The following is a 14476-nucleotide window of genomic DNA, read 5'->3' on the forward strand; positions in this document are numbered from 1 at the left end:
TCCTGTCTCAGAGCTCTACGGACAATTCCTTCGACCTTATGGCTTGGTTTTTGCGCTGAAATGCACTGTCAACTGTGGGACCTTATATGGACAGGTGTGTGGCTTTCCAAATCATGCCCAATCAATTGTATTTGCCACAGGTGGACTCCAATCAAGTTGTAGAAACCTCTCAAGGATAATCAATGGAAACGGGATGCACCTGAGCTCATTTTAGAGTCTCATAGTAAAGGGTCTGAATACCTATGTAAATAAGGTATATCTTTTTTGTATGCATGTGTATACATTTCTAAAAAACTGTTTTCGCTTTGTCATTATGGGATAATGTATGTAGATTGCTGAGGATTTGTTTTTATTTAATCCATTTTAGAAAAAGGCTGTAATGTAACAAAATGTCGAAGAAGTCAAGGGGTCTGAATACTTTCCGAATGCACTTTATCCCATGCAAATAAAAACTTGCACTGGCATTCAGTCCACATGCAATCCAAAGTAAATTGTGAATGTTTCCAACATGAGTTTCTCTCTAGCTGATGTGTTCCCCACAGAGAGTAAAGAAAAATAAACATTTTTTAGTTTGATGCTTATTCTCCCTGTCAGTAATGATCGGGTCTATCTCTCTAAGGGCCCCAAGAGGTTGGTAATGGTTACAAAGTCAGTACACAGTCCTGAACCTTAATAAAAGACAGTGCTGCTTGGTAATGTTTGGCCTTGTATCATGCTTTCCCACATTGGATTTACTTTAGACATAGATCTTAGAAGCCTTACCAGGTCCTTGTTAAAGCTTGTTGTTACCTAATTAACCATGATGTATCCAGCTATAGATTGCACTGACCTGTCTGTTCCATTGTTATTTATAGATTCACTCTAGTGACTCTTTTGCTGTTGCACAGTTGATCTTGTGATCGTGTAGGTAGTTAAACAGCAGAGGGACATATTCCCCCTAAAGTATTGTGAAACTGCAACAGTGATAGCCAGCAAGCAACGTCTCCTTCAGCTACCAAATGAAGGCATTAGCAATTCCCCAATTCTTCTGAACCAGCACAACCCTCTTTCCCATTTCCATAATTCTCTCGCATCTTTCTTTTTCACGCTTCCACCATTATCTCACATCAGTGTGAATCAGAATACTAAATTATGACATTCTCTGGAACTTCAAAGGACATTATCCAAAATTCCGTATGGAGAGATGACCCTTTGCTCAGTGCTTTGTGAGACATACTTTGGGCGGGAGAGTCGATCTTGTAACAGTGTGGACAGTGAAAGGACAGTGTGTGTGTGTGTGTGTGTGTGTGTGTGTGTGTGTGTGTGTGTGTGTGTGTGTGTGTGTGTGCACGTCTGTGCCTGTACATTCTCTTAACTGTACATCTTTATAGCGTATGTGAGAGTAACTTCCTCAACTAAGGAAATTCCACCATATGGTGCTGCTTGGTATGCATCCGTCAGTGAATAGCTAATGAGAAACAGAAATTACATGTACATATGCATCATATATTCTCTCATGTTTTTATCTGCACAATCTACACCATGAGTAGAACATGGCAACCCAATTTAGATCTCTGAAAATGTTATTACACTCATAGGAAAAAGGTGCTATCTAGAACCTAAAAGGGTTATTCAGCTTTCCCCATAGGAGAACCCTTTGAAGAACCCTTTTTGTCTCCAGGTCGAACTCTTTTGGTTCCAGGTAGAACCCTTTTGAGGTCCATGTAGAAACATTTACACATATGGTTCTACATGGAATCCAAAAAAGTTCTACCTGGAACCATGAAATGAAATGTATGTATTCACTACTGTAAGTCGCTCTGGATAAGAGCGTCTGCTAAATGACTAAAATGTTTGAAAAAATGGGTCTCCTATGGGACAGCCAAAGAACCCTTTTTCTAACCCTTTATTCTAAGAGTGTGCATTACATTAGAGAGAGTGTTATCCAATGTATTTTTGCATTCCTAAGTTATGTACATGTACTCTACGTACTAGATGTATGTACAGTTGAAGTCGGAAGTTTACATACACCTTAGCCAAATACATTTAAACTCAGTTTTTCACAATTCCTGATATTTAATCCTAGTAAAAATTCCCTGTCTTAGGTCAGTTAGGATCACCACTTTATTTTAAGAATGTGAAATGTCAGGATAGTAGTAGAGAGAATGATTTTCAGTTTTTATTTTTTCATCACATTCTCAGTGGGTCAGAAGTTTACACACAATCAATTAGTATTTGGTAGCATTGCCTTTAAATTGCTGAACTTGGGTCAAACGTTTCAGGTAGCCTTCCACAAGCTTCCCACAATAAGATGGGTGAATTTTGGCCCATTCCTCCTGACAGAGCTAGTGGAACTGAGTCAGGTTTGTAGGCCTCCTTGCTCGCACACGCTTTTTCAGTTCTACCCACAAATGTTCTATAAGATTGAGTCTGATGATCTGAATCTGATGATCCCTCAAAGCTTGTGATTCTGCTTTACTTTGTTTAAAGCATATTCTCCTCCATCAGATGCTGTCTGTTTAGTGGTGGGAATGTTGTTAAATATAACAGTCGGCCACAATCTCTTGATCCCCTGAAGATGTACCTCTGAAAGACAATTGGAAGAATAGGACAAATGCACTGCTGTGTGTCCGTTTCCAGGCCCAATGTCCCCAATAACATTAAGAGAGCCTTTTATGAGGGAAAATTGCCTTGACAGGAAAAACTATATTCTACTTCAATAAGTTGTCTCTTTGTTGGTATTGTTTTATGTTTCAAATCAAGTTTCTTCTGGTCGATATCTGGTGACTACAATGAAACTAAATAGAAGAGACTGAACAAGAGATCAACTGCAGGGAGTGATAAGTCGTTTTGTGATCCAAAATAAGGAGATGAGAGCCATGCTGTGAGCCGAGATTTTCGTGGATGTATCCCTTTAATGGAGATGGATGGAGTAAACGCTGGCAGACTGACTCTGAAGTGCTTTCTGTTTCTTATTGGGATGCTGCTGTCTGTTCCCTGGATGCCAGACCACACAGTCATCTTGGTCAAAGCACATGGCTGGATAATCCTATTGGTATCTGATTCCATAGTCTGTCTGGTCAACATCTGGGCTGTATGTGGATGATGCATTAAGACCAGCTTCAGAATCAGCTCTTGACTCTTATAGACTGTTTACTGTAGAGGAGACCATACTCAAGAGTATGTGTAGCTGGTTCTTATTAATAACAGATAAGATGTTCCAAACCCTGCTGAGAGTAAAACAAAATGGAACAAGTAAGACAGTCTTACAAGAAAGCTGATAAACACTGATAAAGTAATTGAAGGATCAATTATTTTATATTGGCAAACATTGTTCTTCCTCGGCAATCTAAGAACCAGTTGCAACTGGCCCCATAAACCTGTGTGCCCTGTGCAGCCCAGAGTGGTATTCATGGTACAGTACGTTAGCTAAGTGAACAGGGGTCCCAGGGGAGGTCCTGTAGCTGTTCTCCCCCACCGCACCGCAATGTGCTCTCCGTCAGTCCCTGGGCCCTGGATGAGCGCTGTTGCCCTCCCAGTTCCTCAATGAGGATCCATCCAGAGTTCTGAAACCTTGAATAATTCAACTACTTCCCCTCAACGTATTTACATGACCCATTTTAGTGGGAGCCCCATTTCAACACCTATTATGACTTTTCTTGTTGTTGAAAAAAGACACCCCCCTTTTGCTCTTTAGAGTGCTGAAATGCTTTGCCTAATTACAATTTCTTGGAGGGCAATCTATCTCGACCCACCAAGGTTTTTGTTATCGTCCTCAACTCCAAAAGATCACAAACAAGCGTATAGTTCAATGAGCAACGGTCAGACATTGTGATGTAGGCAGGGCAGTTATCTGCTAATAGTCAATGTGTGAATCCCTCGATGATACAGTTGTGTTTGCAGACTAAGTGACCTCATTTGCTGCTCTTTCAACTAAGTGCTGCTCGCTGGTGGAATAATCTCAATTTTGCCCCTGATCTAGGCTGGCTGTAAATCACAGCACTGTAGATAGCAGAAGCTCCATACGGCCGTTCCTCTGATTGCCGTCGATTTAGATGAGAGCATGAAAGTGGGCCACACTTCCTCTTCCTGCCATAATGAGCTGAGAGTCAGACTGGCTAATGAGGAACCATAAAGATCAGAGCACTCCATAGAGTAAAGCAGGCCTAATGGGGTGTGGTAGTGTATAGAGGTGAAACAGATGTCTGCGATTTAAGTAATAAACAAATTACTTAAATAATAAATTCATCTACGTTTACTTTGTTATGTATTATTCTTAAGTTATTCAAACAAATAGTGGCCAACTTATTTAGGGAAGGATCTGTAACACAATTCACCCTACCCAATCTGAAATGGGTTTCTCCCACAGTCCTGGTATGTGGAGCCGGTTGTTGTTAATAACTTGCAAATTGAATGAAGAGAGAGAAATCACAGAAAACAGTGTGATTCCTGGGGCTCTATTTGGATAACCCCTTGTCTACCAGTTTAATTTGAGTGCAGAAGAGGAGAAAAACTAAAGTACTTAATGAGGACACCCTGGGAGTCTAGACTAGTCCACCGTAACATTAAGAGAACACCCTGGGAGGCTAGACTAGTCCACCGTAACATTAAAAGAACACCCTGGGAGTCTAGACTAGTCCACCGTAACATTAAGAGAACACCCTGGGAGTCTAGACTAGTCCACCGTAACATTAAGAGAACACCCTGGGAGTCTAGACTAGTCCACCGTAACATTAAGAGAACACCCTGGGAGTCTAGACTAGTCCACCGTAACATTAAAAGAACACCCTGGGAGTCTAGACTAGTCCACCGTAACATTAAGAGAACACCCTGGGAGTCTAGACTAGTCCACCGTAACATTAAGAGAACACCCTGGGAGTCTAGACTAGTCCACCGTAACATTAAGAGAACACCCTGGGAGTCTAGACTAGTCCACCGTAACATTAAGAGAACACCCTGGGAGTCTAGACTAGTCCACCGTAACATTAAGAGAACACCCTGGGAGTCTAGACTAGTCCACCGTAACATTAAGAGAACACCCTGGGAGTCTAGACTAGTCCACCGTAACATTACGAGTCTGCGCTTTTTAGGGACCCCAGATCATTACATTTTAGTCCAGGGAAGGGTCTTGAGTTTGACAATCGAGACCATCATTCTTTTGAAGTTGAGCCTTTGTAGGCCAGTAGCTATCAATCAGTAACAGTTTTTCTATCAATCAGTAACTGTTTTTCTATCAATCAGTAACTGTTTTTCTATCAATCAGTAACTGTTTTTCTATCAATCAGTAACTGTTTTTCTATCAATCAGTAACTGTTTTTCTATCAATCAGTAACAGTTTTTCTATCAATCAGTAACAGTTTGTCTGTAAAGACACATGTAGTGTAGTGTCTTATGCTAGCAGTTGGAGTATCACTGAGATATGAAGTTGGGAAGTAGTGGATGTTAAGGTGTTGCTTCTTGTTTGAATGGACCCAGCTAAGAAGCACAGATATGCACAGGGAATGTGGTCAAAGAGACTAGATGAAGTAGTTTGTAAGAGAGAGTTCATACTTAAAAGCCAAGCCTTTGGCAGTGTTGTGGATGGAAAATAGAACGTGGATTGCAATTTAAGTAGCCATTTAGGTCAGGCTTTACCAAGGGGACGGTGTGTGTGAAGCACATCAGAGGACCACATCAGAACATACAGTACGGTGGTCAGCTGCTCAGCTATGCAATGTGTGAGAGGTCTATTTGTGTATTTTTGCATGCGTGCGCAAATGTGTCATATATTTGTAAAGACAGGCTGGGATAGCAAGCCAGGTGTGAATCAAGAGGTCACATTAGTCATGAGCACAGTAAAAAAAAATTGTGTTGAAAAGGTAACATGCAAGCCACATAAGTCTGGCAGATGCTATCCAAGAGTTCAGAATAAAAAGGGCAAAAAGTATTTACACCGTTTCTGATTTTCTCTATTTTTGCATATTTTTGATACTGAATGTTATCAGATCTTTAACCAAAACATAATATTAGATAAAAGGATACTTAATTTAATAAATAAAATAACAAAGTTAGGAAACACCCAATTAGCCTGTGTGAAAAAGTAATTGCCCCCTTACACTCAATAACTGGTTGTGCCACGTTTAGCTGCAATGACTACAACCAAATGCTTCCTGTAGTTGTTCATCAGTCCTCACATCGCTGTGGAGGAATTGTGTCCCACTCTTCAAATCAAATTTGATTTCAAATTTTATTTGTCACTGCTCCAAATACAACGTGTGCCTAGGAGACTGGGAATCAGGCCTTCATGGCCTAAATTGCTGCAAGTTAACCACTACTAAAGGACACCAATAATAAGAAGAGACTTGCTTGGGCCAAGAGACACAAGCAATGGACATTAGAGCGGTGGAAATTTGTCCTTTGGTCTGGAGTCCTAACCACCGTGTCTTTGTGAGACGCGGTGTGGGTGAACAGATCATCTCCGCATGTGTATTTCCCACCGTAAAGCATGGAGGGGGAGGTGTTATGGTGTCGGGGTGCTTTGCTGGTGACACTGTCAGTGATTTATTTAGAAATTAAGGCACACTTAACCAGCATGGCTACCACAGCATTCTGCAGCAATACGCCATTCCATATGGTTTGGGCTTAGACAAATCAAATCAAATTGTATTTGTCACGTGATGAATACAACAGATGTAGACCTTACAGTGAAATGCTTACTTAAAAGCCCTTAACCAACAATGCAGTTTTAAGAAAATACCCCCAAAAAAGTAAGAGATAAGAAAAACAAATTATTAAGGAGCAATAGTAAATAACAATTGCGGGGCTTTATACAGGGAGTACCGGTTCAGTGTCAATGTGCGGGGGCACCGGTGTCGAGGTAATTGAGAAAATGATGTACATGCAGGTAGGGTTATTAAAGTGGCTATGCATAGATAATAACAGAGAGTAGCAGCAGTGTAAGGTGTGTGTGGGGGGGGGTGTTTATCGGAGGGCATAGCGGGATTTCTTATAAGCTTCCGGGTTAGAGTCCCGCTCCTTGAAATTGGCAGCTCTGCCCTTTAGCTCGGTGAGAATGTTGCATGTAATCCATGGCTTCTGGTTGGGGAATGTACGTACGTACGGTCACTGTGTGGACGACGTCCTTAATGCACTTATTGATGAAGCCAGTGACTGATGTGGTGTACTACTCAATGCCGTCGGAAGAATCCCGGGACATATTCCAGTCTGTGCTAGCAAAACAGTCCTGTAGTTTAGCATCTACTTCATCTGACCACTTTTTTTTATAGTCCGAGTCTATAAAAAAGGCCGCTTTAGCAGGGCAGAAATTTGATGAACTGACTTGTTGGAAAGATGGCATCCTATGACGGTGCCACGTTGAAAGTCACTGAGCTCTTCAGTAAGGCCATTCTACTACCAATATTTGTCTATGGAGATTGCATGTCTGTGTGCTTGATTTTATACACCTGTCAGCAACGGATGTGGTTGGAATAGCCAAATCTACTAATTTGAAGGGGTGTCCACATGCTTTTATTATATATAGTGTATGTAATTGTTGTGTTATTTGTTCACTCAGGTTCCCTTTAAGATCTGATAACGTTCAGTATCAAAAATATGCAATAGTAGAGAACTAGATACTTTTTCACAGCACTGTACAGTTGTGTAGGAGGACAATCAGCTAATTTAAATACACTCCCACACACTGTACTGTTGCTGTTGACAATGTATCTTTAAAAATAAATCAAATCACTAAGGATACCACATTTTCTGCCTTCAGCTGAAAACATCTATTGCCTTAGAGAGGACATTGACTTGTCCAACAGTAACATATTTTTGGTGTGTTGAAAGTGGCCCAACTGAAAAGCAACTTTCTGCACCCATTGCATCATTGCAGTAAGGACTCATCTGTGAAATCCTTATCGTGGATGGCTTTTTATACATGCTTGTTTGTCTTCTGCACTTAAAGGACAGGTACATTTACTGAGGTCGAAAATAGGGGAGGGTTGTCTAACTAAATGTTTTTCTTTTGGGAGGGTTGTCTTTTTTTTATTGGGCACAGGGGAGGGTAGTGCGTTTGTCCCTGATTTACCGATCTGCAGGTTTTACTATATAATGTCTTCCATTTAGCCACATTTACTCATCTTCTTTCATGCGCCTTCCCTATCAAGGTGTTTTGGTACTTCTCTTATGCACTATGCTTTTTTGTGCGCTTACTATACCACAGGTCAATACAGTCTACCAGTCAACTGTCTATCCTGCCCTCTAGTCATAGTGACAATAGTGGTAGTTGGATCGTTCGTCCAGATCTGCAATAGGTTAACTAGCAATTATACCATACATAAAATCATTAATATCTGCACCAATGTTCAATATAAATCCACAAGATAGAGGAATGAGGCCAGGTGTGTCATTGCGCATGAATGAACAATGAAGACACGGAACTCTTGTTTAGGGACAAACAAATTATCCTACCGAGACTAGCCAACCACACCACACTCCAATGAATAATTGCACTATTGTTTTCAAGTGAGTACAATTCTACTCTAGGCTGTTAACTGTAGTGAAAATGTAATTTCAAGTATAATAATGGCGCAAAAGCCCGTTATTTGAATGTTTCATTCCATTTGGATCAGTTGTGGGTCTACTCTCAACAGATAAGAAGGCACAGTAGCAGGCCAGTCTGGAAGTAGTTTTATTTTGATACTGATGTGCTTTCTTTTGCCGATCATCATTCTCCCAAGTCGTCCTATATACTGTAATGTAGCCACAGAGGCCTATGCTCCCAGCAGGCCCAGTTATTCAGAAAAGCATAACACTGCGTTCTGCCTCCTTTCTGATCCAAGCAGCTATTTCCCGACTTAGAACCTAACGTTTCAATATACCCTAAATATTTGTCATTTAACTTTTAAAATACTGTATATTACCTTTTATGTGTGGCATAAGCCCAACTATTCACAATGTTTTAATCTGATTAGGCTACTTGAAAAGTCTCCTGTAGGCTACCTGCGCATGTTCATCCACTCCACTCTATTAGAATTCCAGCATCCAAACTATGCAACGGCCATTCGATTAATGGAAAGAGACATCTGTTACAAAACACCAAAAAGTTTCATGACATTAGGAGATTGTCAAACCAAGTCTTCAATACTGAGTAAGGAGGGATAGAGTAGGGAGGGATGTATTTTCTGTTTCTTGAGAATGACATACTATTCTTGATTGTGGTGTTGAAAACTCAAACCATGATGATAAGTGCTCGAAGTTGGGAATCTGTATATGTAGTTATGCGTTGCTTATTGGCTGCATTTGCAGCCAAGGGGCGTCTCAGGTCTCCCAACATATCACCTGGCTATGAGCAGACGGCATCCTGGGAGCACCTCAGGTCTCCCAACATATCACCCTGCTCTGAGCAGACATCATCCCGGGAGCGCCTCAGGTCTCCCAACATATCACCTGGCTCTGAGCAGACAGCATCCTGGGAGCACCTCAGGTCTCCCAACATATCACCTGGCTCTGAGCAGACAGCATCCCGGGAGCGCCTCAGGTCTCCCAACATATCACCTGGCTCTGAGCAGACATCATCCCGGGAGCGCCTCAGGTCTCCCAACATATCACCTGGCTCTGAGCAGACAGCATCCCGGGAGCGCCTCAGGTCTCCCAACATATCACCTGGCTATGAGCAGACAGCATCCTGGGAGCACCTCAGGTCTCCCAACATATCACCTGGCTATGAGCAGACAGCATCCTGGGAGCGCCTCAGGTCTCCCAACATATCACCTGGCTATGAGCAGACAGCATCCTGGGAGCACCTCAGGTCTCCCAACATATCACCTGGCTCTGAGCAGACAGCATCCTGGGAGCACCTCAGGTCTCCCAACATATCACCTGGCTCTGAACAGACTGCATCCTGGGAGCACCTCAGGTCTCCCAACATATCACCTGGCTCTGAGCAGACAGCATCCTGGGAGCACCTCAGGTCTCCCAACATATCACCTGGCTCTGAGCAGACATCATCCCGGGAGCGCCTCAGGTCTCCCAACATATCACCTGGCTCTGAACAGACTGCATCCTGGGAGCGCCTCAGGTCTCCCAACATATCACCTGGCTCTGAACAGACTGCATCCTGGGAGCGCCTCAGGTCTTCCAACATATCACCTGGCTCTTCCTGTCTGCTGGGGGATTGTCATCCACATTCTCTCTGTTGCTCTGACTCACCATTAGGCAAACCAAGACTGAAGACCAGGGGAGGGGAAAAGAGCTAGCTAGATTAAATTTTATTTTCATTAAAGTAAGATTAGACCGAAGGGTAAAGAGTGGGATGAAAAGACACGTTCATGCACGGATAAAATGCTTTGTCCGTACTCCCTCCTTGCCTCCATTTTCCTGTTCTAAAGAGCGGGTCCCCTCTGCTCTCTGGTGGTGGCTGTGCTGTTAAGAAGCAGTCACGAGAGCAAACCCATTTTGGCACTGCTTTGCACTTCAGAGCAATCCTGCTGTTTTAAACAATTAATTTTTCTAACTAATTACTGGAGCATAGGGGCTGGATGCTGTACGTGATTAGTAAGAATGCAGGCACACCACAGACGCCAACCCCTGTCAGTTCTTGCACGACTACATTCCAGCAAATGCCAGGTCTTACAATGCCTGGATAGGTATTAAATATATCATCTAACTACATCATGTGACATAACAATCTGATGCCTGACTGCACAGTCGATGACGTGGCATGCAACCATTGGTTGATGCAATACAACTCCTGCACATCTAGTTGTTTAGGAACTCGATCATTAATTGAGCTCTCCATCTGGCTGCTGGTGGGGTCCCATTCTCCTCATCAGAGTTCACCTGATGACTTCCTGCTGACTGCACAGTGCTGGGTGATTGATGTGATTTCCCTGAGGGAGGGGAGTGGTTCTAAATCTGGCTCCAGCACTGTAGATGGAACCGGCTCCGGTCCTGTGTCGTGTTCCCATCAGCAGCCCAGTGTGCAGCTCCAACACTATGATTGGAGCACTCCCCACTGGCCTTCAATCACACCAAACACATTGCGTAATTTTTCATCTTCCATCCCCCTGCCTCAACCTCATTACTGTTTATTTATTTAAAAAAATACATTTAGGGGGTAGATCAGCTTTAATATTGCAGATAGATTGTGGCTTCCATCAATGTAATTGTTTGCATCATTTCCAATCCCCCATATTTTCTTAAATGTTTTAAATATATTTTCCCCTAAACCTACCACCCCTACCCTAATTGGAGTAAAGTAATGGACAACAATACTTAGACTTCTACTTCCAACTTCTACTTATACATTTTATGGGCATGGTACATTGGACCTTTGTTATCCCTCTTTTCCTTTAGTCCAACCCTTCAGCTACCTTCAGCTACCCTCAACACCTATCTCTGAAAACTATCCAGTTCTGATTTTTACTTGCCATATGCAGTACCACTAAAAAGTTGACACACCTACTCATTAAAGGGTTTTTCTTTATTTTTATTATTTTCTGCATTGTAGAATAATAGTGAAGACATCACAACTATAAAATAGCTGATATGGAATAATTTAGTAACCAAAAAAGTGTCAAAATCAAAATATATTTGAGATTTTTCAAAGTAGCCACCCTTTGCCTTTGACAGCTTTGCACACTCCTGGTTCCCACATATGCTGAGCGCTTGTTTGCTGCTTTTCCTTCACTCTGCGGTCCAACTCATCCCAAACCATCTCAGTTGGGTTGAGGTCGGGTGATTGTGGAGGCCAGGTTACCTGATGCAGCACTCCATCACTCTCCTTCTTGGTCAAATAGCCCTTACACAGCCTGGAGGTGTGTTTTGGGTCATTCTTCTGTTGAAAAACAAATGATAGTCCCACTAAGTGCAAACCAGATGGGATGGCATATCGCTGTAGAATGCTGTGGTAGCCATACTGGTTAAGTGTGACTTGAATTCAAAAGAAATCACAGACAGTGTCACCAGAAAAGCACTCCCACACCATCACACCTCCTCCTCCATGCTTCACGGTGGGAACCACACATGCGGAGATCATCCGCTCACCCACTTTGCGTCTCACAAAGACACGACGGTTGGGACCAAAAATCTCAAATTTGGACTTATCAGATCAAAGGACAGATTTCCACCGGTCTAATGTCTATTGCTCGTGTTTCTTGGCCCAAGCAAGTCTCTTCTTCCTTTAGTAGGGATTTCTTTGCAGCAATTTGACCATGAAGGTCTGATTCACGCGGTCTCCTCTGAACAGTTGATGTTGTTATGTGTCTGTTACTTGAACTCTGTGAAGCATTTATTTGGGCTGCAATTTCTGAGGCTGGTAACTCTAATGAACTTATCCTCTGCAACAGAGGTAACTCTGGGTCTTCCTTTCCTGTGGAGGTCCTCATGAGAGCCAGTTTCATCATAGCACTTGGTTTTTGCGACTGTACTTGAAGAAACTTTAAAAGTTCCTGACATTTTCCGGATTGACTAACCTTCATGTCTTAAAGTAATGATGGACTGTCATTTCTCTTTGCTTATTTGAGCTGTTCTTGCCATAATATGGACTTGGTCTTTTACCAAATAGGGCTATATAGGGCTTCTGTATACAACACAACTGATTTGCTCAAACACATTAAGAAGTAAAGAAATTCCACAAATTAACTTTTCACAAAGTACACCTGTTAATTGAAATGCATTCCAGGTAACTACCTCATGAAGCTGGTTGAGAGAATGCCAAGAGTGTGCGAAGCTGTCATCACGGCAAAGGGTGGCTACTTTGAAGGATCTCAAATATAAAATATATTTTCATTTGTTTAACACTTTTTTGGGCTACTACATGATACCATATGTGTTATTTCATAGTTGTGATGTCTTCAATATTATTCTACAATGTAGAAAATAGTACAATTAAATGAAAACCCTTGAATGAGTACAGTGAGGAAAAAAAGTATTTGATCCCCTGCTGATTTTGTATGTTTGGCCACTGACAAAGAAATTATCAGTCTATAATTTTAATGGTAGGTTTATTTGAACAGTGAGAGACAGAATAACAGCCAAAAAATCCAGAAAAACGCATGTCAAAAATGTTATAAATTGATTTGCATTTTAATGAGGGAAATAAGTATTTGACCCCCTCTCAATCAGAAAGATTTCTGGCTCCCAGGTGTCTTTTATACAGGTAACAAGATGAGATTAGGAGCACACTCTTAAAGGGAGTGCTCCTAATCTCAGTTTGTTACCTGTATAAAAGACACCTGTCCACAGAAGCAATCAATCAATCAGATTCCAAACTCTCCACCATGGCCAAGACCAAAGAGCTCTCCAAGGATGTCAGGGACAAGATTGTAGACCTACACAAGGCTGGAATGGGCTACAAGACCATCGCCAAGCAGCTTGGTGAGAAGGTGACAACAGTTGGTGCGATTATTCGCAAATGGAAGAAACACAAAAGAACTGTCAATCTTCTCGGCCTGGGGCTCCATGCAAGATCTCACCTCGTGGAGTTGCAATGATCATGAGAACGGTGAGGAATCAGCCCAGAACTACACGGGAGGATCTTGTCAATGATCTCAATGTAGCTGGGACCATTGTCACCACGAAAACAATTGGTAACACTACGCCGTGAAGGACTGAAATCCTGCAGCGCCCGCAAGGTCCCCATTCGCAAGAAAGCACATATACATGCCCGTCTGAAGTTTGCCAATGAACATCTGAATGATTCAGAGGACAACTGGGTGAAAGTGTGGTGGTCAGATGAGACCAAAATGGAGCTCTTTGGCATCAACTCAACTCGCCGTGTTTGGAGGAGGAGGAATGCTGCCTATGACCCCAAGAACACCATCCCCACTGTCAACCACGGAGTTGGAAACATTATGCTTTGGGGGTGTTTTTCTTCTAAGGAGACAGGACAATTTCACCACATCAAAGGGATGATGGACGTAGCCATGTACCGTCAAATCTTGGGTGAGAACCTCCTTCCCTCAGCCAGGGCATTGAAAATGGGTCTTGGATGGGTATTCCAGCATGACAATGACCCAAAACACACGGCCAAGGCAACAAAGAAGTGGCTCAAGAAGAAGCACATTAAGGTCCTGGAGTGGCCTAGCCAGTCTCCAGACCTTAATCCCATAGAAAATCTGTGGAGGGAGCTGAAGGTTCGAGTTGCCAAACGTCAGCCTGGGTTTTGCCACCAAGTACTAAGTCATGTTTTGCAGAGGGGTCAAATACTTATTTCCCTCATTAAAATGCAAATCAATTTATAACATTTTTGATATGCATTTTTCTGGATTTTTTTGTTGTTATTCTGTCTCTCACTGTTCAAATAAACCTACCATTAAAATTATAGACTGATCATTTCTTTGTCAGTGGGCAAATGTACAAAATCAGCAGGGGATCAAATGCTTTTCCCCCTCACTGTAGGTGTGTCCAAACTCACTGGCTGTGAGGTTTCACAAAAGTTCTGAACCTTTCTATTCTCATAGTTCCTACAGATTCTAAATAAAAAAAATCTAGATTTTTACTAAGAGTATTATTGATC

This window comes from Salmo salar, chromosome 10 (genome assembly GCF_965601325.2).
Source record: "Salmo salar chromosome 10, fSalSal1, whole genome shotgun sequence".
NCBI classification, from domain to species: domain Eukaryota; kingdom Metazoa; phylum Chordata; class Actinopteri; order Salmoniformes; family Salmonidae; genus Salmo; species Salmo salar.